This window comes from Pleurodeles waltl, chromosome 4_2 (genome assembly GCF_031143425.1).
Source record: "Pleurodeles waltl isolate 20211129_DDA chromosome 4_2, aPleWal1.hap1.20221129, whole genome shotgun sequence".
Taxonomy (NCBI): domain Eukaryota; kingdom Metazoa; phylum Chordata; class Amphibia; order Caudata; family Salamandridae; genus Pleurodeles; species Pleurodeles waltl.
The window spans coordinates 924,492,067-924,514,193 of NC_090443.1; positions in this window are offsets into that span (position 1 = coordinate 924,492,067).

Genomic DNA, 22,127 nt, shown 5'->3' on the forward strand with positions numbered 1-22,127 from the left:
ATGCAACCAGAAAATATACCGCCAAGGATGCAGTGTACTGAGAATTCTGGATTGTCAAAGATTGTTGAAACAGGTTAAGACGAAACGTTCTTTAATATTATCTTACCTAGCTCAACTTTCAACCAAAACCAACATTAAGAAGCTTTCCAGGTGGAAAACCTTCAGGGGTGAAGGGAAACTGCTCTAATGAACAGGACATAGAACAAAAAAGTCATGAAGTGAAACAATAGGTTCTCAAAAGAGGTTATTGAAAACAGGATATTGAGAGGGGAACGGAAATATTTAAATACAAAACAAGATCAGAAACTTTGTTGACATTGAATACAAGGATGAAAGAAACAAAAGATGATCAAATAAAATTAATACTAAACTACAGGAAGGGATTGGAAGCTATTGAGCGAGCATTCAAAAAATATTGGAATTTAATAGGAAACGATCCAAACATCAGACATAAAGAAGGAAAAACACCAACTATACCCTTTAGGAAAGTACCCTCACTCAAAGGCAAACTGAGAAAAAGTCATTTCACTTCTACAAAAGCCAGGAATTGGCAGGAAATTTCAAAAAATGACTTTACGAGATGTAGATCATGCAAGGTCTGTAAGACTGGCAAAAATGTGAAAACATTCAGCAATAAAAATAATAAAGCAATTAAGATTACCAAAAGAATCACACGAGTCACAATTTGTGGTCTATGTTCTAGAGAGAAAATATGGATTAAAGTATGTGGGAAGGACAGTATGTCCATTAAAAATGAATCCTAGAACACATCAGAGCAGTACAGAAAAAGGATCCAACAAACTCAATGGCAAACGACTGCATGAAAGATCGTAATGAATGACGTACTATGCAATTGATATGATAGCCAAAAATTAGAGGGGAGGCAATCAGAACTTGGAACTACGAAGATTAGAGTCGAAATACATTGGACGTCTGGAAAAAAGACAACCGTATGGTTTAAATAATGGGGAAGATCGCTGTGTGCATTTTTTAATGATCAATAAATATAAACCTTCCCATCAACTGGTTTATTGATGAAAATTGTAACAAACAAATGAAATGGTTCCTTGGTATATACTGTAAACAAGAATTTAATATTTGTTTTGGATGTAAAAACATCCACAGAAGCATTGACACACCCATTCACACACTCATCCATACATATGTTCACTAAAGAAATCAAAGGTTACAGGGACGTTATAGTTAGGTTCAGATTTTACACACACAAAACCATAGAAACTCAGCTGTTATAGTTATAGTTGTTTCAAGTAACTGTAACTCGCACCGTAAGTTTCTTATCAGTAATTTTACTGCAAATGTTACGTTGATATTATCAATTATGTCAAAGAAGATGTCATGAGTGATGTAATTACCAGTGCATGGCGAAGGCATGAGTTATATTTACCTTCGGGCGCAAGTTATAGTAACGACTTGCCTTTTCACTGACCTTGCCATGGCGGGGATCCCCTCATGGAAACGCCGGTAGAAAGACAGGGAAAGGGCCCCCCTGTCTGCACCCTCGGAATGAGCACTGTCTGGTAGGCAGACAGTGTGCATTCCGAGGGTGCGTAGGGCACCGTCTGTGTGACGGCATTGGCCTTGGCTCCCTGAGAGCTGAGGCCAATGCCGCCACACTGTTTCCGCCAGCCAGCCTGGCAGAAACATCATAATATGGCAGTGGGGAGGCCGCTGTTTGGCGGCTGCTTACCCGCCACTGTATTTGAGTTCTGGTGGTCCGACGGCCAGACTCCTAATCAGGCCCTTAATCTCACCATGCCTAAACCAAAAAGAATGTGCCCTTGTGTAATGTAACTAATGCTCATGTAAAGCACTCCAGTACCTTCGGGCCAAGTATGCAATATATAAAACTGCAACAAAAACTAAAAAAATAGGGGTTTTTGCACAGTTTTGTCATTGGGCTATACTTGGGCTACATTTGGGTGATATGTGTGTTACATTTGGGATCTTTGCTCTGTGATCGCCATCTTGGGGGACTTATTCATTATGAAGCTCACTAATTTCCTTATTTACTGCATTATTGTCTGTAGAAATTCCTTTCAGTTTTCCACTATTATTTCATTAAGATGGCATTCAGGTGAGCCCCACTTTTAGCAAAAATTCTGAATGTTAGCACTCTAGCTGCTCATTAGAACACTGTAATCTGTTGATCAACATGAAGTTAATTGGCAATCTGTTGCTGGTGTTTAAAGTGCATGTTTCAGTCCGCATGTCAGTATGCTTTAATGAAATAGAAGAGGAAAATATTTGAGAACTCACTTAAAACATGTCCTATTTTTTCTTTCTATAGCACTAACCATAATTTCTATGACAAAATTAACCCCCTAATTTTGTTCCTTTCTAAATAAAATGTTTTACGTTTGACCAGTTCATGCCATCCTTTTGCCATAAGTAAACCAAAGGTCAGTGATAAACTGGCGAAAACAAAACCTCCACCGTCACGCCAACAGAAATACGCCCACACTATCACGACACACGAATCCACGCGGCGGTCTTTCAACCGCGGTATTCCATTGGCGGTACACACCGCCGCGCTCAAAATACACACACATCTCCAAAACACAGCCACATTGGACAATTCCAAATACACACACCTGATACACATACACACACCACTCCCATACACTCAGTACAATATAAAACACACACCCACATCACCCACAAACCCTTACGTCAACAATTGTGACAGAAGGCCAGAGAGAGACACCACCAGAAAGAATAATAGCATCAACAGGCACACAATACCATCACCCACATAACTTCCACGCACCTCACACAACACACCACTACATATCACCCCACTCATCACTACACACACCACCCCACACATCACCCACACCACCCCATGGCACGGCAAAGACACCCCATGTTCTCGAAGTAGGAGCTCAGGGTCATGGTGGAGGAAATTGTCCGGGTAGAGCCACAGCTATTCGGATCACAGGTGCAGCACACCTCTATAGCCAGTAAGATGGAGCTATGGCGAAGAATAGTGGACAGGGTCAATGCAGTGGGACAGCGCCCAAGAAATAGGGATGACATCAGGAAGAGGTGGAACGACCTACTGGGGAAAGTGCGTTCCGTGGTCTCAAGACACCACCTTGCGGTTCAGCGGACTGGCGGCGGATCCCCTCCTTCTCCCCCACAACTAACAACATGGGAGGAGCAAGTCTTGGCGATTCTGCATCCTGAGGGCCTTGCAGGAGTAGATGGAGGAATGGACTCTGGTAAGTCAAATCTTAACTATTACATCCCCCACCCTAGCTGCATGATATCACAGACCCTCACCCTCACCCCCACCCCATTCACTCCAACTCCTCACAAATGTCCCACTATCACAACCCACCCATCCCAACACCAAGCCCTGCATGCAACTACAAAGCATGGACACCCATCACCAATGCATGGCCACTGCACATACCCACACACACCCCTGAAGAATTATCACACAAGGTCCCATACAAGAATGCAAGCACTGGGGTACACGGTCACCCACCCATTGCACACCATGCCACACACAGATGTAATAAACATCCTTTTATACCCCTGCAGGACCCCTACCGAACGTCACCGGACAGGAGGGTCCACACATGTCCACACCACCAACAGAAGAGGCCCACAGTGATGATAGCAGCTCTGTCCAACTGGATCTAGATGACCAGCCTGGCCCATCGGGGACCTCTGAACAGTTGGTTCCCCTCACACAGTCACAGGCCACCACAGAGCTTCCCTCCTTTGGAAACACCAGCACAGCACCCACCCAGCAGGCCCATACCTCTGTCCCCAGGACACATCAATCAGCAGTGTGTCCACCACTACAGGGAACCCCGGCTAACCCACCACCCCAACAACAACAGGGACCTGAGGGCAGTGGCAGTGGGCACACGGTCCAGGGGACGGAGGCCCAGGAACACAGGGGGACTGGGAGGGCTGCTGTGCGACAGGGGGAAGACAGGCCAAGGGAACCCACTCTCCACGAGGCCCTCTCCAACATCATGGGAGCCTACCAACATTCCCAGGAGACAATGGCAACGGTACTGGTCAAATTCCAGGAGACCCAGCGCCTGCAGAAGGAACAGTATTTGGGCTTCAGGGAGGAACTCAGATCCATCAATTCCACCCTGGGCACCATCGTAGGGGTGCTGAAGGAAGTACTCAACACCAGGAGGGACACTGTGGCACAACAAGGGGCCCGTGACACTAGCCTGGACGAAGAGCTGCCCACCACCTCCGCCGGCGCTAGTGGACAGGAGGCACCGCCACAGGACCACCACACCAGCACCCCACCCCCTGCAGAGGGTGAACCACCCCACAAACGGTCCCTGAGATCCAGGACAAAGACAGAGAACAATGCCAAGACCCCCGCGAAGAAATGAGACCACCCTGAATGTCATCCTTCTGTCCCACTTTGTCACCCTGTCCATCCTCAAACTGCCCCAGCTCCACTTCCTATGCCCATTTGGTCAATGCACCTGTGAGACTAATAGACTGGACTCTGCCATGGACATTCCTCCACCATCACCCCTCACCATTTTACAACCCCCTCCAATATTGAACACTTAAATAAACACCCTTGAAGCACAAAACAATCTGGAGTCAGTCTGTGATTTCAAAATAGTGTATTAGCAATTACAGTGGAAAAATGCTCTTTCAAATGTAATGTCAACATACCTATGTCACACAGCTCTAGTCCATGAGGAAACAAAGCAGATGTCACACAGTTGGACCCACATCTGTGAAATCGTAAGGGAAAGTGACAACTCAGTGACCATACACTGGGTAAAAAGGACAGACAGTAGAGAGGTAGTAGTGTTAAAGTACATGTGGTAAGCATGTTTGTATTCTTACCTGTGTCTCACTGGAAATATTGCAGGATCACCGAGTTCCTGTTGTCCATGTCCTCTTCTTCTGCTTCCTCGTCTTCACTGTCCACAGGCTCCACAGCTGCAACAACACCGCCATCTGGACCATCCTCCTGCAGAAAAGGCACCTGTCGTCGCAAAGCTAAGTTGTGAAGCATACAGCAGGCCACGATGATCTGGCACACCTTCTTTGGTGAGTAGAATAGGGATCCACCTGTCATATGGAGATACCTGAACCTGGCCTTGAGGAGGCCGAAGGTCCGCTCTATAATCCGCCGAGTACACCCATGGGCCTCATTGTAGCGTTCCTCTGCTCTTGTCCTGGGATTCCTCACTGGGGTCAGTAGCCATGACAGGTTGGGGTAACCAGAGTCACCTGCAAATGGCGAGGGACAACTGTTAGACACACATTAATCTGCAGGGATATCCCCAGACCCAGACAACCATTCCCACTGACTTGCTTCCACGTGCTCACCTAATAGCCACACACAGTGCCTCTGGAGTTGACCCATCACATAAGGGATGCTGCTATTCCGCAGGATGTAAGCGTCATGCACTGAGCCAGGGAATTTGGCATTCACATGGTAGATGTACTGGTCGGCCAAACACACCATCTGCACATTCATTGAATGGTAGCTCTTCCAGTTTCTGTACACCTGTTCACTCCTGCGGGGGGGACCAAGGCCACATGTGTCCCATCAATGGCACCTATGATGATGGGGATATGTCCCAGGGCATAGAAGTCACCTTTCACTGTAGGCAAATCCTCCACCTGAGGGAAAACGATGTAGCTCCGCATGTGTTTCAACAGGGCAGACAACACTCTGGACAACACGTTGGAAAACATAGGCTGGGACATCCTGATGCTATGGTCACTGTTGTTTGAAATGACTCACTTGCAAGGAAATGGAGTACTGACAGCACCTGCACTTGAGGGGGGATTCCTGTGGGATGGCGGATAGCTGACATCCGGTCTGGTTCCAGCTGGGCACACAGTTCCTGGATTGTGGCACGATCAAGCCTGTAGGTGATGATCACATGTCTTTCCTCCATTATCGACAGGTCCACCAGCGGTCTGTACACCAGAGGATGCTGCCATCTCCTCACATGTCCCAGCGGACGGTGCCTATGAACAGCGAGCACCAGGTTAACCAACTCAGAGGTACGTACCAACAGCTTACACAGAACACGAATCCTAATCAGAAATGTGCTTGTATGAGTGTTGAGGCAAGGCCTAGGTATGAGTGACGCAGTTAGAAATTAAGCCATGTGGGCCCCTGAAATGGCGGTTGCCTGACATGTAAAGTGGGACAATGGGATGTGAGGTAACTGCGCTGGCGTTGTCCACCGTTGTGGTAGGCGGTCGCAGACCGCGGCGCAATTCTGCATTGGTTAACATTGGACCCTATGGGTCCCAGGGGCCAATGAGAATGTACGCCGGCGGTGACCGTACGCACCGCCACGGACGTGACCGCCATTTTCTATCTGTTCAATCACTCGATACCTGATCTTCGACAGGAGAGGACCTACACTGCAAGTGCTGCTGTGACCTCAGTTTGGAAGAGACAACAGCTCGAGCGTCTGGGGAAAGGGCCCCGACCTTCACATCGAAGGAGTTGGAGAAACTCGTGGATGGGGTCCTCTCCCAGTACACGCTACTCTACGGTCCTCCAGACAAACAGGTAAGTACACTGGGAGCATGCTGTATGGGCTATGCCTGTGTGGAGAGGGGTGGATGAAAGTTGGGGGGGGGCGGAGATTGAGGCGTGCATGAAACGACGGTGAGTGAGTGTGCCACATGGCAAGGGTAGGGATGGGGGCCAATAACTGTGACGGTGCAGTTGGTAATAAACATTTTTTTTCTCCTGTACAATTCATGTAGGTCAGCGCCCACCAGAAGAAGGATATTTGGCGTGCCATCGCCAAGGACGTCCGGATCCTGGGGGTCTACCACAGACGGAGCACCCACTGCCATAAGAGATGGGATGACATTCGCCGCTGGAGCAAGAAGATGGCGGAGGCACAGCTGGGGATGGCCTCCCAACGTGGGAGGGGTGCCCGTCGCACCATGACCCCCCTGATGTTCAGGATCTTGGTGGTCGTGTATCCTGAGTTGGATGGGTGCTTGAGAGCATCACAGCAGCCACAAGGGGGTGAGTACACTCTCATTCTGCTGATTCTGTGCACAGTTGAGGTGTCTGGGTGGGGGAGGTGGGCTGTGGCTTTCCCTAGGCCAGGGCGAGTGTGCTATTTATGTCCCCTTCTTCTGGCAGACCCTGTGGCACCCCACCCCACCTGTGTACAGTGCCAAGTACACCTAGTCAGGCTCCTGTGTCATCCATGTGTGCAGATGTTGGCCATAGCCTTGTAGGCCATGTCCCAGGGATTGAACAGTGGACTCCAAGTGCGTGGCGTAGTGCAGGGGGCTTCTGTGTCTGTTGTGTCCGCCAACGGTAGTGGTAATGCATGCACTCAACATGTCTTTCTTCTGTCGTCCCCCCCTTTTTGTGGTCTCCCTGTTCTTGTGTGCATTAGCATCATCAGGCAGAGGAGCAGTGGCACCGAGCAGGAGGGAGCTGCATCCCACATGGCCCTGGAGGGCGAGACAACGGACTCAGAGTTCACCAGTGGGATGGAGGGTGAGGGGAGCTCCACAGTGGGGACAGGAGCTGAGACCAGTGATACGGACTCGTCCTCTGATGGGAGCTCCCTTGTGGTGGCGGCAACATCTGTGCCCCCCACATCTACAGGTACAGCCGCCACCCCCCCCTACCAGCACCACCCTCCCAGCAGCCCCTCAGCCTTTGCCCCGTAACCGCTCACCCAGGAGGGTGGGCATCACCTTCGCCCCAGGTACCTCAGGCCCTGCCCCAGTCACCCCTGCTGCCCTCTTTGAGGAAGCCATTGGCCTCCTCAGGTCCCTCACTGTTGGGCAGTCTACCATTTTGAATGCCATCCAGGGTGTAGAGAGGCAGTTGCAACAAACAAATGCATTCCTGGAGGGCATTCATTCTGGTCAGGCGGGCCTTCAGTGAGCATTTCAGACTCTGGCCAGAGCACTGATGGCAGCCATTGTCCCTGTGTCTAGCCTCCCCCTCCAACTTCCTCCACCCAGACCCAATCCCCTCTACCTCAGCCTATCCCAAGCACACCTTCAGACCAGCATGCACACACCTCAACACACAAGGGAAGCTCAGGCAAACATAAGCACCACACATCCCACAGGCACTCACGCAAGCATCACACACATGCAGACACAGCAACATCAACTGCCTCCACTGTGTCCCCTCCTCCTTGCCTCCCTCCTCCCTCCCAGTCTCATCTACACTCACACCTGCATGCACTACATCTACAGCCCCTACTTCCATCACCAGCACACACACCACCACACCCCGCTCACGTGCAGTCACCCCCCCACTGCCATTCACACATCCCCTGTGTCCTCTCCCAGTCTGTCTGTGATTCCACCTCCCAAGATACACAAACGCAGGCACACACCCACCAAAGAGCCATCCACCTCACAACAGCCTCCAGCGCATGCATCTTCACCCAAAGTCACCAAACACTTCCTACAACCACTACCTCTTCCTCCACTCCCAAAACCCCTCCAGCTACCCGTCCCAGTGTCCCGAAGAAACTTTTCCTGTCCAAACTTGACCTCTTTCCCTCACCTCCCCCACCCCGTCAGTCTCCTAGGGCCCGACTCTCCAGGTCCCAACCTAGCACCTCAGCCACAACACCTCCGGGACCAGTGGTGCCTGTAGTCACCGGAATCTGGAGTGCACCGGCCACCAGGGCAGCCAGTGTGGCACGGAGCCACAGCACGGACAGTCCCCCACCTGTCAAACCTCAAAAGTTGGCCAGTGCCCGGCGGGAGAGGGGGAAGACACCAGCCACCAAAGCCGCTCCCAGGGGTACAGGTGGGAGTGTGGAGTCAGCTGCGACACCTTCCAAGGTGGGGAAGGGCCACAAGAAAGTCTGCAAGTCTGGGAAAAGCAGCACGGCGGAGAAGACCGCCATCATTCCCGCTGCCCAGGAGGCCACCGCATCATCCCCGCTGCCCAGGAGGCCACCACCATCATCCCCACTGCCCAGGAGGCCACCGCCAGCATCCCCGCTGCCCAGCAGGCCACCGCCAGCACCAGCCCAGCTGCCCAGGAGGTCACCGCCAGCACCCCCGCTGCCCAGGAGGCCACCGCCATCATCTCCGCTGCCCAGGAGGCCACCGCCAGCACCAGCCCTGCTGCCCAAGAGGCCAGCCCCGCTGGGACAGACAGGACCACCAGCACCAGCCCCGCCGGACCAGACAGGACAGCCAGCACCAGCCCCGCTGGGCCATGAAGGACCGCCAGCAGCTGAGTCACTGGCAAGGACACCGCCGCCACAAGCACCGCTGAACAGAACACGGCCGCCACAAGCACCGCTGAACAGGACACCGCCGCAACAAGCACTGCTGCCAAGGACACCGCCGCAACAAGCACTGTGGCCCATGAGCGCCAAGGGCACTGACGCTACTGAGTCCGTCACGAGCAGGATGAAGCACTTTTTGGCACAAAGCCCCCTCCAGAACCAGTGGAGAAGGGCATCCACTACCTCTTTCCTTGGCAGGATGAAGCACTCTGGGAGAAAGCCCACTCCAGAACCAGTGGAGAGATACATCCACTACCTCTGTCCTTGGCAGGATGAAGCACTCTGGGCACAAAGCCCCCTCCAGAACCAGTGGAGAGATACATCCACTACCTCTGTCCTTGGCAGGATGAAGCACTCTGGGCACAAAGCCCCCTCCAGAACCAGTGGAGAGATACATCCACTATCTCTGTCCTTGGCAGGATGAAGCACTCTGGGCACAAGGCCCCCTCCAGAACCAGTAGAGAAAGGCATCAACTATCTCTGTCCTTGGCAGGATGAAGCACTCTGGGCACAAAGTCCCCTCCAGAACCAGTGGAGAGATACATCCACTACCTCTGTCCTTGGCAGGATGAAGCACTCTGGGCACAAGGCCCCCTCCGGAACCAGTGGAGAAAGGCATCCACTACCTCTGTCCTTGGCAGGATGAAGCACTCTGGGCACAAGGCCCCGTCCAAAACCAGTGGAGAAAGGCATCCACTACCTCTGTCCTTGGCAGGATGAAGCACTCTGGGCCAAAAGCCCCCTCCAGAACCAGTGGAGAAAGGCATCCACCTGAGAGACTGTGGCTTAGCACTCCCCAGGATATGGCAGTGGGCAACCCACCCACTGTAGAGACTTGAGAGACTGTGGCTTTGCACTCCCCAGGATACGGCAGTGGGCAACCCACCCACTGTAGAGACTTGAGAGACTGGCTTTGCACTCCCCAGGATTGAACAGTGGGCATGTGGCCCCCTCGTGGATTTGGCTTCGTGCACTCAACCGGCTCAAGTGCCCCCCCTTTCCCTTCACCCTGAGGTGCCTGTATTATTGCTATCTGATGCCCCTGCAGTGTTCTCTCCGTCATGGTCGGGAATTGAGTGTGGGCCTCGCCCATGCCGTGTGGGCCCAGTGTTCCACAGACTTCAATGGAGCACTACCTGGACTACTATTCTTGGTGTAAATATTTGTTAATGGTGTATATATATTTTTGCGTCCTGGATTTTAATATATTACTTTGGTTACACTCATTTGCTTTTGTCTTTGCATTCTTCCAGGGGATTTGGGGGGTGTAACTGTAATGTATCATGATGTATTAGTGTGTGTGTTGTAGTGGGTGAGGGTGGTGTGGGGGTGGGGGTGTTGCGTGTGTGTGTCCCTGTTTTTTCCCTCCCCCTCCCCTGTGTCATAGGTGCAGTACTCACCGTTGTCTTCACCGTCGGCGTTCGTGCTCCTGGTAGAGGAGCAAGAAGATAAGGGCTGGCAGGATGTGGAGCTCGGGTTCCATGGCGTCCGGATTCCTCGTGGGGTGTGTAGAGGTGAGCGTTTTCCCTTTGGAGTCCTGTTTCCGCTGTGTTTTTGTCCGCGGTGAATCCGCCCCGGAAAAGGTGGCGGATTGGTAAGTTGTGATACTGTGGGCGGTACATTGTCCTCCGCCTGTCTGTTGGTGGTGACCGCCAAGCTGTTTGTTTGTACCGCCGTGGCGGTCGGAGTGTTAAAGTGGCTGTCTTTGTTGGCGGTTTCTACCACGGTCGTAATTCCAATTTTTTTACCGCCGATCTGTTGGCGGTAAGACCGCCGCTTTAACACCGTCCGCCAGGGTTGTAATGACCACCTTTGTGAGGCTGCAGTAGAACACAAGGGAATCAACTGACAGGCTGCTACTGTTGGAAGTTCATGTTTTACTGAAACTTTATTCTCAGATGGCTAAGAAAGATAGTATGAATTTATAGAAAATCTCTCTCATTTTAGCATCCAGCCATCCACTCATCCATCCACTCACAATAGGCGAACAGCAATGCAACAGCATTTAGTTTCTTTAGGCATAATTCCATTTCCTTCTGGACACCCTGACTGTGGTGCACTGTAAACACACCAGCATCATTCATTTTTTTAATGATTATTCCACTTCCCCAGACCACCTTGCCTGCCTTATTTTTTAAGGTTTATTCCATTTAGCCATGTACCTCTCTGACTACTATAGAATAGATGGAGATAAAGCAAAGATCTATATCTGTATGGTGTGTTTCCTGATTGGTATGGTTTGACTTTACATTGTTTGGATAAATTGTTACTTATTACGTAAGTTGCCTTTGCCCGTGCTATTTCAACCTTCAACATTGCCATGTTTCACTAACTACATATTTGTTTTGCTTGGTTGCTTTTAGGTGCACAGGAGAAGAAGAGACATTACCTGCAGCACTGCCAAACAAAAGGCCTGTACAGTGATTTCTGTCCTCCAATCTCTTCCTCTTGTGCAGCTTAGCGACACTGACAGCTTTATGATGGCTCCAAAGAAAGTTGCTCCAAAAGAAAGAGGTCAGTGAGAAGAAGCAGCTTTCCACAGTGGCGTGTTGACCGCAACCTTTTTCAGGAGATGTGTGCTTGGCACACACATCAACAGCACACCCCAATCTAAGCCCAAGACCACATCTATCAGTGAGGCAGCCACTGCAATCATGGCAATGCTGACAAGTAGCGAAGTTCAATTGGATTTGACACTTTCACAAAGTAGTAGCCAATCATTTCAGGGAACAGAGCACAGTGGACAGCAGCTACAGGCAGCAATAGTAGATCTTGCTGAAGTTGGAGCAGAACAGGAGGTCAAGCTTCCTGCCTTGCACACACCTCTGCTTTTAGAATCATCAAACAATCTGGTGGGAGGAGCACTTTAAAAAAATAGCTGAACATGGTTGTGGTGGTGAAGGGGAGAAGAGCTGGGAAACATCAGCTGCAAGTCCATTTACAATGGGAGATGATGATGAAGGAAGAAGAGGGTGCCATCCTCATACAGAGCAGCCGTATTCCCAGCAGTACGCTAGAATCACACTCTTCAGCGACGTCACAATGCCACAAGAAGAGTCAGATGGAGACACAATGGCATAAAGTGACTGCCCCAGAATGCACATTGAGGCCCTCATTCTGACCCTGGCGGTCGGTGATAAAGCGGCGGCCAAGCCGCCAACAGGCCGGCGGTCTAAAATATGCAATTCTGACCCTGGCGGGAACCGCCAACACAGCCCGCCAACTTAACACTCCGCCCGCCACGGCGGTACAAACAAACAGCGCGGCGGTTCCCGCCAACAGCCAGGCGGCAGATAATGTACCGCCCACCCTATTACGACCCACCAATCCGCCACCTTTTCCGGGGCGGGAGCACCGCCGATAAGAACACGGCGGAAACAGACTACGAACGGGAAAACGCTCACCTCTACGCACTCCACGCGAGATTCCGGCAGTATGGAACCAGAGTTGCAGGTCATCCCCGCACTCCTATACCTGCTCATATACCAGGAGCACGCCCGGCGGCGCGGAAGACATCGGTGAGTACTGCACCTACGACACAGGGGAGGGAAAAGTTTACCGGCACACACCCACCCACCCACACCCACTACAACACACACATCAATGCATTCCCACAGATCACTGTCACAACCCACAAACCACCCCCCTCCGAAATAATGCAAAGACCAAAAGAAGAGATCATAAACGGGCAGATATATTGAAATATGGACAGCAGTAATCCCAATAAATAAATAAACTATGTACAAAATATATAGAGCTACTAAATGTAGTCCAACCACTGTCCGTGGATCACAGGGGTCCTGTGCAAAGGGGCAAGGCCCAGTCCCACGACAAGAACTCCACGGAGAGAACACTGCAGGGGCATCAGAAAGAAAATAGGACAGGCACCTCAGGGGGAAGGGAAGGGGGGGCACCTCAGCCACTTGAGTACACGACGCCAGATCCACGAGGGGACTCCATGACCACTGGGCCATCCTGGGGAGAGCAAAGCCACAGTCCAAACAGTCCATACAGTGGGTGGCCTGCCCACTGGGCCATCCTGGGGAGAGCAAAGCCACAGTCCATACAGTCCATACAGTGGGTGGCCTGCCCACTGGACCATCCTGGGGAGAGCAAAGCCACAGTCCAAACAGTCCATACAGTGGGTGGCCTGCCCACTGGGCCATCCTGGGGAGAGCAAAGCCACAGTCCAAACAGTCCATACAGTGGGTGGCCTGCCCACTGGGCCATCCTGGGGAGAGCAAAGCCACAGTCCATACAGTCCATACAGTGGGTGGCCTGCCCACTGGGCCATCCTGGGGAGAGCAAAGCCACAGTCCATACAGTCCATACAGTGGGTGGCCTGCCCACTGGGCCATCCTGGGGAGAGCAAAGCCACAGTCCATACAGTCCATACAGTGGGTGGCCTGCCCACTGGGCCATCCTGGGGAGAGCAAAGCCACAGTCCATACAGTCCATACAGTGGGTGGCCTGCCCACTTGGCCATCCTGGGGAGAGCAAAGCCACAGTCCATACAGTCCATACAGTGGGTGGCCTGCCCACTGGGCCATCCTGGGGAGAGCAAAGCCACAGTCCAAACAGTCCATACAGTGGGTGGCCTGCCCACTGGGCCATCCTGGGGAGAGCAAAGCCACAGTCCAAACAGTCCATACAGTGGGTGGCCTGCCCACTGGGCCATCCTGGGGAGAGCAAAGCCACAGTCCATACAGTCCATAACAGACCCCACTGCCACTGGAGGAGGCAAGTTGGCCAGAGGACATCCTGCAGCCCTGCCCGAGATAGATCCTGCCCTGCCACGTCTGCCAAAGGGCCAGCGGTTCTTGCCTTGAAGGGCCCAGTTCAGCACTCCTTGCCTTGAAGGGCCCAGTTCAGCGGTTCTTGAGACGGCGGGGCCCAGCGGAGCGGTTCTTGAGACGGCGGGGCCCAGTTCAGCGGTTCTTGAGACGGCGGGGCCCAGCGGAGCGGTTCTTGAGACGGCGGGGCCCAGTTCAGCGGTTCTTGAGACGGCGGGGCCCAGCGGAGCGGTTCTTGAGACGGCGGGGCCCAGTTCAGCGGTTCTTGAGACGGCGGGGCCCAGTTCAGCGGTTCTTGAGACGGCGGGGCCCAGTTCAGCGGTTCTTGAGACGGCGGGGCCCAGTTCAGCGGTTCTTGAGACGGCGGGGCCCAGCGGAGCGGTTCTTGAGACGGCGGGGCCCAGTTCAGCGGTTCTTGAGACGGCGGGGCCCAGTTCAGCGGTTCTTGAGACGGCGGGGCCCAGTTCAGCGGTTCTTGAGACGGCGGGGCCCAGTTCAGCGGTTCTTGAGACGGCGGGGCCCAGCGGAGCGGTTCTTGAGACGGCGGGGCCCAGTTCAGCGGTTCTGGAGACGGCGGGGCCCAGTTCAGCGCTCCTTGCCTTGAAGGGCCCAGTTCAGCGGTTCTTGAGACGGCGGGGCCCAGCGGAGCGGTTCTTGAGACGGCGGGGCCCAGTTCAGCGGTTCTGGAGACGGCGGCCGGTCTATGGCCAACTGCTAATTGCCTGGTGGTGCCCTCCTGGGCAGCGGGGATGGTGCTCCTTCAATGCCCACCTGGGCTGTGGGTGGTGGGGCCCTCCTGGCCAGCTGGGCTGGGTCCTCCCTGGGCAGCGGCTATGGGGGTGGTGGGCTCTCCCGGGGCAGCTGTGCCGGTTCCTCCCGGGGCAGCGGCTATGGGGGTTGTGGGCTCCTCCTGGGCAGCAGGCCTGCTGCCTGACCTCTCCGACTTGCTGCCCTTGCCCTCCTTAGTCGTGGGCCTGTGGCCCTTTCCTCCCTTTGGAGCTGTGGCTGGTGACTGTCTCTGGGTGGTGTCCGGGGGTGATGTAGAAGGCGGGCTCCTGCGGCGCCCCTTCCGCCTTCTGCTCCTCTTCCCAGGGGGTGGGCTGGCTGTCCCCTTGCTGCTGGGCGAAGATCCAGACATGCGGGCTGGCGGGCTCCAATACCCCTGCACCCTTGTCAAGGGGGCTGCAGGGCTGGTGGTGGCTGAGGTGCTCTTCTTACCCCGACGAGAAGGAGGGGGGGGCTCAGGGTCAGGAAAGAAGTTAGTAGTGGCGAGGAAGAGCTTCTTGGGACAATGGAGAGTGGGAGGTACAGTGGGAATGGGAGTGGAGGGAGAGGATGTGGTTGTAGGTGAGTCACGTTTGCTGTCTTTGGGTGCAGGTGCAGGAGGGATAGGCTGTCGTGAGGTGGATGGCTGTTGGGTGGGTGGGTGGCTGCGTTTGTGTGGTGTGGAAGAGGGGGTGACAGACACAGTGGGAGAGGACACAGGGGACGTGTAAATGGCAGTGGGGGTGGTGACTGCACGTGTGCGGACTGGAGTAGAGGGTGTGCTGGTGATGGAAACACTGGCTGATGGTGAGGTGAATGGAGGTGTGAGTGTAGACGTCACAGGGAGGGAGGAGGGAGACGAGGAGGTGGGGGTCACAGAGGTGGTAGTGACTGTTGGCATGTCTGCATCGGAATGTTGCGTGTGTGAATGTCTGCGTGATCTGTGGTGCTTATGATTGGATGAGCTTCTCTTGGGTGTTGAGGTGTGTGCAGGCTGGTCTGATGGTGTGGGTGGGACAGGCAGAGGAACAGGAGACTGGGAGGAGGGAGTTAGTAGAGGCAGGCAGGAGACAGGGACAATGGCTGCCGTCAGTGCTGAGGCCAGAGCCTGGAACGATCGCTGATGGGCAGCCTGACCCGAATGAATGCCCTCCAGGTACGCATTGCTGCGATGAACCTCCCTCTCCACCCCCTGGATGGCATTCAAAAGGGTAGTCTGCCCAACAATGAGCGTTCGGAGGAGGTCAATGACCTCCTCACTGAGGGCAGCGGGGGTAACAGGGGCAGGGCTTGAGGTGCCTGGGGCGAAGGAGATGCCCGGCTTCCTGGCAGAGCGGGCACGGGGCGAACGCTGAGGGGCTGCTGGGAGGGCGGAGATGGTGCGCTGGGTGGCGGCTGTACCTGTAATGGCGGGGGGCACGGATGGTGCCACCCCCGCAAGGGAGCCCCCTTCCGAGGACGTGTCCGTGTCGCTGCAGGGTCCAGTCGTCCCCGTCGTGGAGCTCCCCTCGCCCTCCGTCTCACTGGTCCAGTCTGACTCTGTGGCATGGCCCTCCTGGGCCATGTGAGATGCAGCTCCCTCCTGCCCCGATGCCACTTCTCCTCCGCCTGATGATGCTGATGCACACAAGCACAGAAAGACAAACAAAAAGGGGGGCGGAGAGAGAAATAAAGGGATATTGATTACATGGATCTCCGGTACAGTTAGCGGACATGACAGACACAGATGCCCCCTGCACTAAGTTGCGCACTTGGGGTCCGCTACGCATTCCGTGGAACATGCCCTACACGCCTAGAGTTGACAACTGCACCCATGGATGACACGGCCCAGGGATGGCTGTACTGACAAACTACTGAGGGTGGTGGCTGGGGACACAGGGGCTTACGGGGGTGCCCAGCCTACAGATATCGCCCTGGCCTAGGGGGACCCCCAGCCCTCCTCCCCCACCCAGACACCTCCACTGCGCGACAACAGAGTAGATAATGCTTGTACTCACCCCCTTGTGTCTGCTGTGCTGCCCTCACGCGCCCATCCAAATCAGGGTAGGCCACCGCCAGGATCCGGAACATCAGGGGGCTCAGTTGACGGCAGGCACCCCGCCTACGTTGGGAGGCCATCCCCAGCAGAGACTCGGCGGTCTTCTTGGTCCCGCGGCGGATGTCCTCCCACCTCTTGCGGCAGTGGGTGCCCCGTCGATGGTGGACCCCCAGGGTCCGGACTTCCTTGGCGATGGCACGCCAAATCCCGATCTTCTCATGGGCGCGGACCTATGTGACACGTACAGGGAGGGAGAAATACCACGTTCAAGTTTGTCAGCATTTTCCTTGCCAGTGGCCCAACGCCCCCCATCCCCGCCATGCCCCCCGCCAGGCCCAACATGCCCCCCATCCCCGCCAGGCCCCCCGCCAGGCCCAACATGCCCCCCATCCCCGCCATGCCCCCCGCCATGCCCAACATGCCCCCCATCCCCGCCATGCCCCCCGCCATGCCCCCCGCCAGGCCCAACATGCCCCCCATCCCCGCCAGGCCCCCCGCCAGGCCCAACATGCCCCCCATCACCGCCAGGCCCCCCGCCATGCCCCCGCCAGGCCCAACATGCCCCCCATCCCCGCCATGCCCCCCGCCATGCCCAACATGCCCCCCATCCCCGCCAGGCCCCCCGCCATGCCCCCCGCCATGCCCAACATGCCCCCCATCCCCGCCAGGCCCCCGCCATGCCCCCCGCCAGGCCCAACATGCCCCCCATCCCCGCCAGGCCCCCCGCCATGCCCCCCGCCAGGCCCAACATGCCCCCCATCCCCGCCAGGCCCCCCGCCAGGCCCAACATGCCCCCCATCCCCTCCAGGCCCCCCGCCAGGCCCAACATGCCCCCCATCCCCGCCAGGCCCCCCGCCAAGCCCCCCGCCAGGCCCAACATGCCCCCCATCCCCGCCAGGCCCCCCGCCAGGCCCCCAAGCCAGCCAGTGGCCCCAAATCCAGATTGAATGAAACTCACTTGTTGGTCTGGAGGACCGTAGAGTAGCGCATACTGGGGGAGGACCCCATCCACAAGTTTCTCCAACTCCTCTCCAGTGAAGGCAGGGGCCCTTTCCCCAGGTGCAGCAGCCATTGTCCCTTCCAGACCGAGGTCACAGCAACACTTGCAGTATAGGTCCTCTCCTGTGAAAGTTCAAGTCGCAAGTGGATAAGTAGATAGAAAATGGCGGTCACGTCCGCGGCGGTGCGTACCGCGGTGGTGCGTCCCGCCACCGCCGGCGCCCTTCGCCATTGGCTCCTGAAACCCATAGGCTTCAATGTTAACCAATGCGGCTTGGCGCCGCGGTCTTCGCCCGCCGCCCGCCGCGGTGTGCCACGCCAGCGCATTGACCTCACATCCCATTGTCACACTTCACAGGTCAGGCAGCCGCCATTTCCAGGGCCCACATGGCTCAATTTCAACTGCGTCACACAGGCCTAGGCCTTGCATAGCCACTCAGACACGCCATTCACTGCATAGAGAATCGTTTACTGTGCTAGCTGTGAGTACGTACCTGTGGGTTGCTTGACTGTGTGCTCCATGTTGTCCTTCCTAGGCACCGTCCGCTGGGTTGGGCGAGGAGACGGATGAATCCTCCCGTGTACCGACCGCTGGTGGACCTGTCGACAATGGAAGAACGCCACATTATCCTGACCTACCGTCTTAACCGTGCCACTATCCATGAACTGTGTGCCCAGCTGGAGCCCGACCTGATGTCCCCCATCCGCCAACCCACAGGGATTCCCCCTCTGGTGCAGGTCATGTCAGTACTCCATTTCTTGGCAAGTGGGTCATTTCAGACAACCGTGGGAATTGCTTCTGGGATGTCTCAGCCCATGTTTTCGAAGGTGTTATCCAGAGTGTTGTCTGCCCTGATGAAATCCGTGAGGAGCTACATCATTTTCCCTGAGGTGGGCGAATTGGCTACAGTGAAGGGTGATTTCTACGCCCTTGGACATATTCCCAACGTAATTGGTGCCATTGATGGGACCCATGTGGCTTTGGTTCCCCCAAGAGACAGGGAGCAGGTGTACAGGAACAGAAAAAATTACCATTCAATGAACATCCAGGTGGTGTGTTTGGCTGACCAGTACATCTCGCATGTAAATGCCAAATTCCCAGGGTCAGTGCATGACGCCTACATCCTCAGGAATAGCAGCATCCCTTACGTGATGGAACAGCTACAGAGACACCGTGTATGGCTAGTGGGGGACTCTGGGTACCCCAACCTGTCGTGGCTACTGACCCCAGTAAGGAATCCCCGGACCAGGGCAGAGGAACGGTACAATGAGGCCCATGGGCGTACTAGGAGGGTGATCGAACGCACCTTTGGCCTCCTAAAGGCCAGGTTTAGGTGCCTGCATATGACAGGTGGATCCCTAATGTACTCACCTAAGAAGGTGTGTCACATCATCGTGGCCTGCTGCATGCTTCACAACCTGGCTTTGCGCCGCCAGGTGCCTTTCCTGCAGGAGGATGGTCGAGACGGTGGTGTTGTGGCAGCGGTGGAACCTGAGGAGAGTGACGAGGAGGAAGACGACGGGGCTGAAACAGACAACAGGGACAGAATCATTGAACAGTACTTCCAATAGGACACAGGTAACATTTCAAAGATAATTTAGTAAATGTGAACTACTCTCCTGCATCTCTGCTGCCTGTCTATTTGCCCCAGTGTATGATGACTGAGTTTTGGCTTTTCCCTCCCTATTTCAGATCTGGGGTCCCCACTACGAGTCCTGTGCTTCGTTTCCCCATGGACTACAGCTTTGTGGCAGCTGTTTGTTGACTTCACCATGTACAAGGACATATTTGCACTGTCATGTCAATTACAATATATTGAAATCACAGCCAGACTCCAGATAGTTTTGTGCAAAATAGGTGTTTATTTAAGTGCTCAAAATGGGATGGGTGGTTTCAAGTGGGTGGGGGCTATGGTGAAGGAATGTCCATGGCAGAGTCCAGAGTAACAGTCACACAGGTGCATTGTCCAGAGGCCTGTGGAGAGATGGAGCATGGGCAGTTCAAGGATGGACAGGGTGACAATGTGGGACAGTGGGATGACATCAGGTGGTATCCATTGCTGGCGGGGGTCTTGACATCCTACTCTGTCTTGCGAGATCTCAGGGCCCTCTTGCGGGGTGGTTCTTCTCCTGCAGGAGGTGGGGGTCTGGTGGGCTGCTGCTGTGCGGGGGCCTCCTGTCCACTAGCGCCGGCGGAGGTGGTTGGCTGTTCTTGGTCCAGGCTAGTGGCAGGGGCCCTTGGGTGTTGTGGAGTGTCCGCCCTGGTGTTGACGAGGTCCTGCAGCAGCCCTACCATGGTAACCAGGGTGGTGTTGATGGCTCTGATGTCCTCCCTGTACCCCCGATAGTGTTCCTCCTGCAGTACCTGGATCTCCTGGAACCGGGCCAGTACCGTCGCCATCGTCTCCTGGGAGCGGTTGTATGCTCCCATGATGGTGGTGAGGACCTCGTGGAGAGTGGGTTCCCTGGGCCTCTCCTCCCCCCCCTGTCGCACAGCTGCCCTCCGAGTTGCCCTGTTTCCCTGGGCCTCTGCCCCCTGGCCGGTGTGCCCACTACCACTGCCCCCAGGTCCCTGTTGTTGTTGGGGTGGTGGGTTATCCTGGGTGCCCTGTAGTGGTAGACACACTGCAGATTGACGCGCCCTGGAGACAGAGGCATGGGCCCGCTGGGTGGGAGCTGTGCTGGTGTTCCCAGAGGGGTTTGGGGCTGTAGTGGCCTGGGCCTGTGTGAGGGGAACCGACTGTCCAGAGGTCCCCGATGGTCCGGGCTGGTCATCGGTGTCCAGGTCGACAGAGCTGCTGTCATCGCTGACGGCCTCTTGGGTGGGGGGTGTGGAGAATTCTGGCCCCTCCGCCGCGGTGTGTTGACGGTCGGGTCCTGCAGGGGTATAGAGGTATGGTTATAGTTTCAATGTGTGGCATATGGGTGTATCTATGGGTTCTCGTGTCCCCAAGTGCTGGCATTCGTGTGTGGGGGCTTTGGTGAGGGTGGCTTGTGGGGGGGATGTGTATATGCATTGGGCATGCTTTGGTGATGGGTGTCCATGCTTAGTGGACGCATGCAGGCCTAGGTTTTGGGATGTGTGGGTTGTGATGGTGAGACATTGGCGGGGAATAGGTGTGCTGGGGGTGGGGGTGAGGATGGTGGTGGGGGTGAGGATGGTGGTGGGGGTGAGGGTGGCGGTGAGGATGGGGGTGGGGGTGAGGGTGGGGTTCGAGGATGGGGGTGAGGGTTGGGGTATGATTTGGCATGCAGGTGGGGGGAAGCAGTATTGAAGCTTCAACTTACCAGTATCCATTCCTCCGCCGACTCCTGCGAGGCCGTCAGGATGCAGGATGTTCAAGACTTCCTCCTCCCATGATGTGAATTGTGGGGGTTGAGGTGGGGGTCCTCCGCCAGTCTTCTGCACGGCGATGTTGTGCCTGGATACCATGGAACGCACCTTCCCCCGTAGGTCGTTCCATCGCTTCCTGATGTCTTCCCGATTTCTGGGGTGCTGTCCCACTGCGTTGACCCTGTCGACAATCCTCTGCCATAGCTCCGTCCTCCGGGCAATGCTGGTGTATTGTATCTGTGTGCCGAACAGCTGGGGCTCTACCCGAACGATTTCCTCCACCATGACCCTGAGTTCTTCGTCTGTGAAGCGGGGTTGTCTTTGGGGTGCCATGGGGTGGTGTGTATGATGTGTGGGGTGGAGTATGTGTATTTAAGTGAGTTGAGTGTGGTGGTGTGTGTTGTTTTGTGTGTGAATAGTGTGTGGGTGATGGTGTTGAGTGGCTGTTAGTTTGTGGATGCTGGTGTCTCGCTCTGGCCTTCTTTCAGAATTTTTTAGCGTAGGGGTTTGTGGGTGATGTGGGTGGGTGTTTTATATTGTATTGTGTGTGTGGGAGTGGTGTGTGTATGTGTATCAGGTGTGTGGGATTCAAATCGTCCAATGTGGCTGAGTTTTGTTCGTTTGTGTGTATTCTGACCGCGGCGATGTGTCCCGCCAATGGAATACCGCGTTTGAATGACCGCCGCGTGGATTCGTGGGTCGTAATGGCATGGGCGTATTTCTGTTGGCGTGACGGTGGAGGTTTTGTCACCTCCACTTTTCCGCCGACCGCTGGTCTGGCGGTCTGTTGCGGCGGTCGGATTTTCGGAGGTTTGCCTTCTGCGGGTCAGAATGACCGTGGCGGGTTTCCGCGACCGCGGCGGGATTATGGAGGATTTCTGACCGGCGGTAGGCGCCTTTTACCGCCGAGG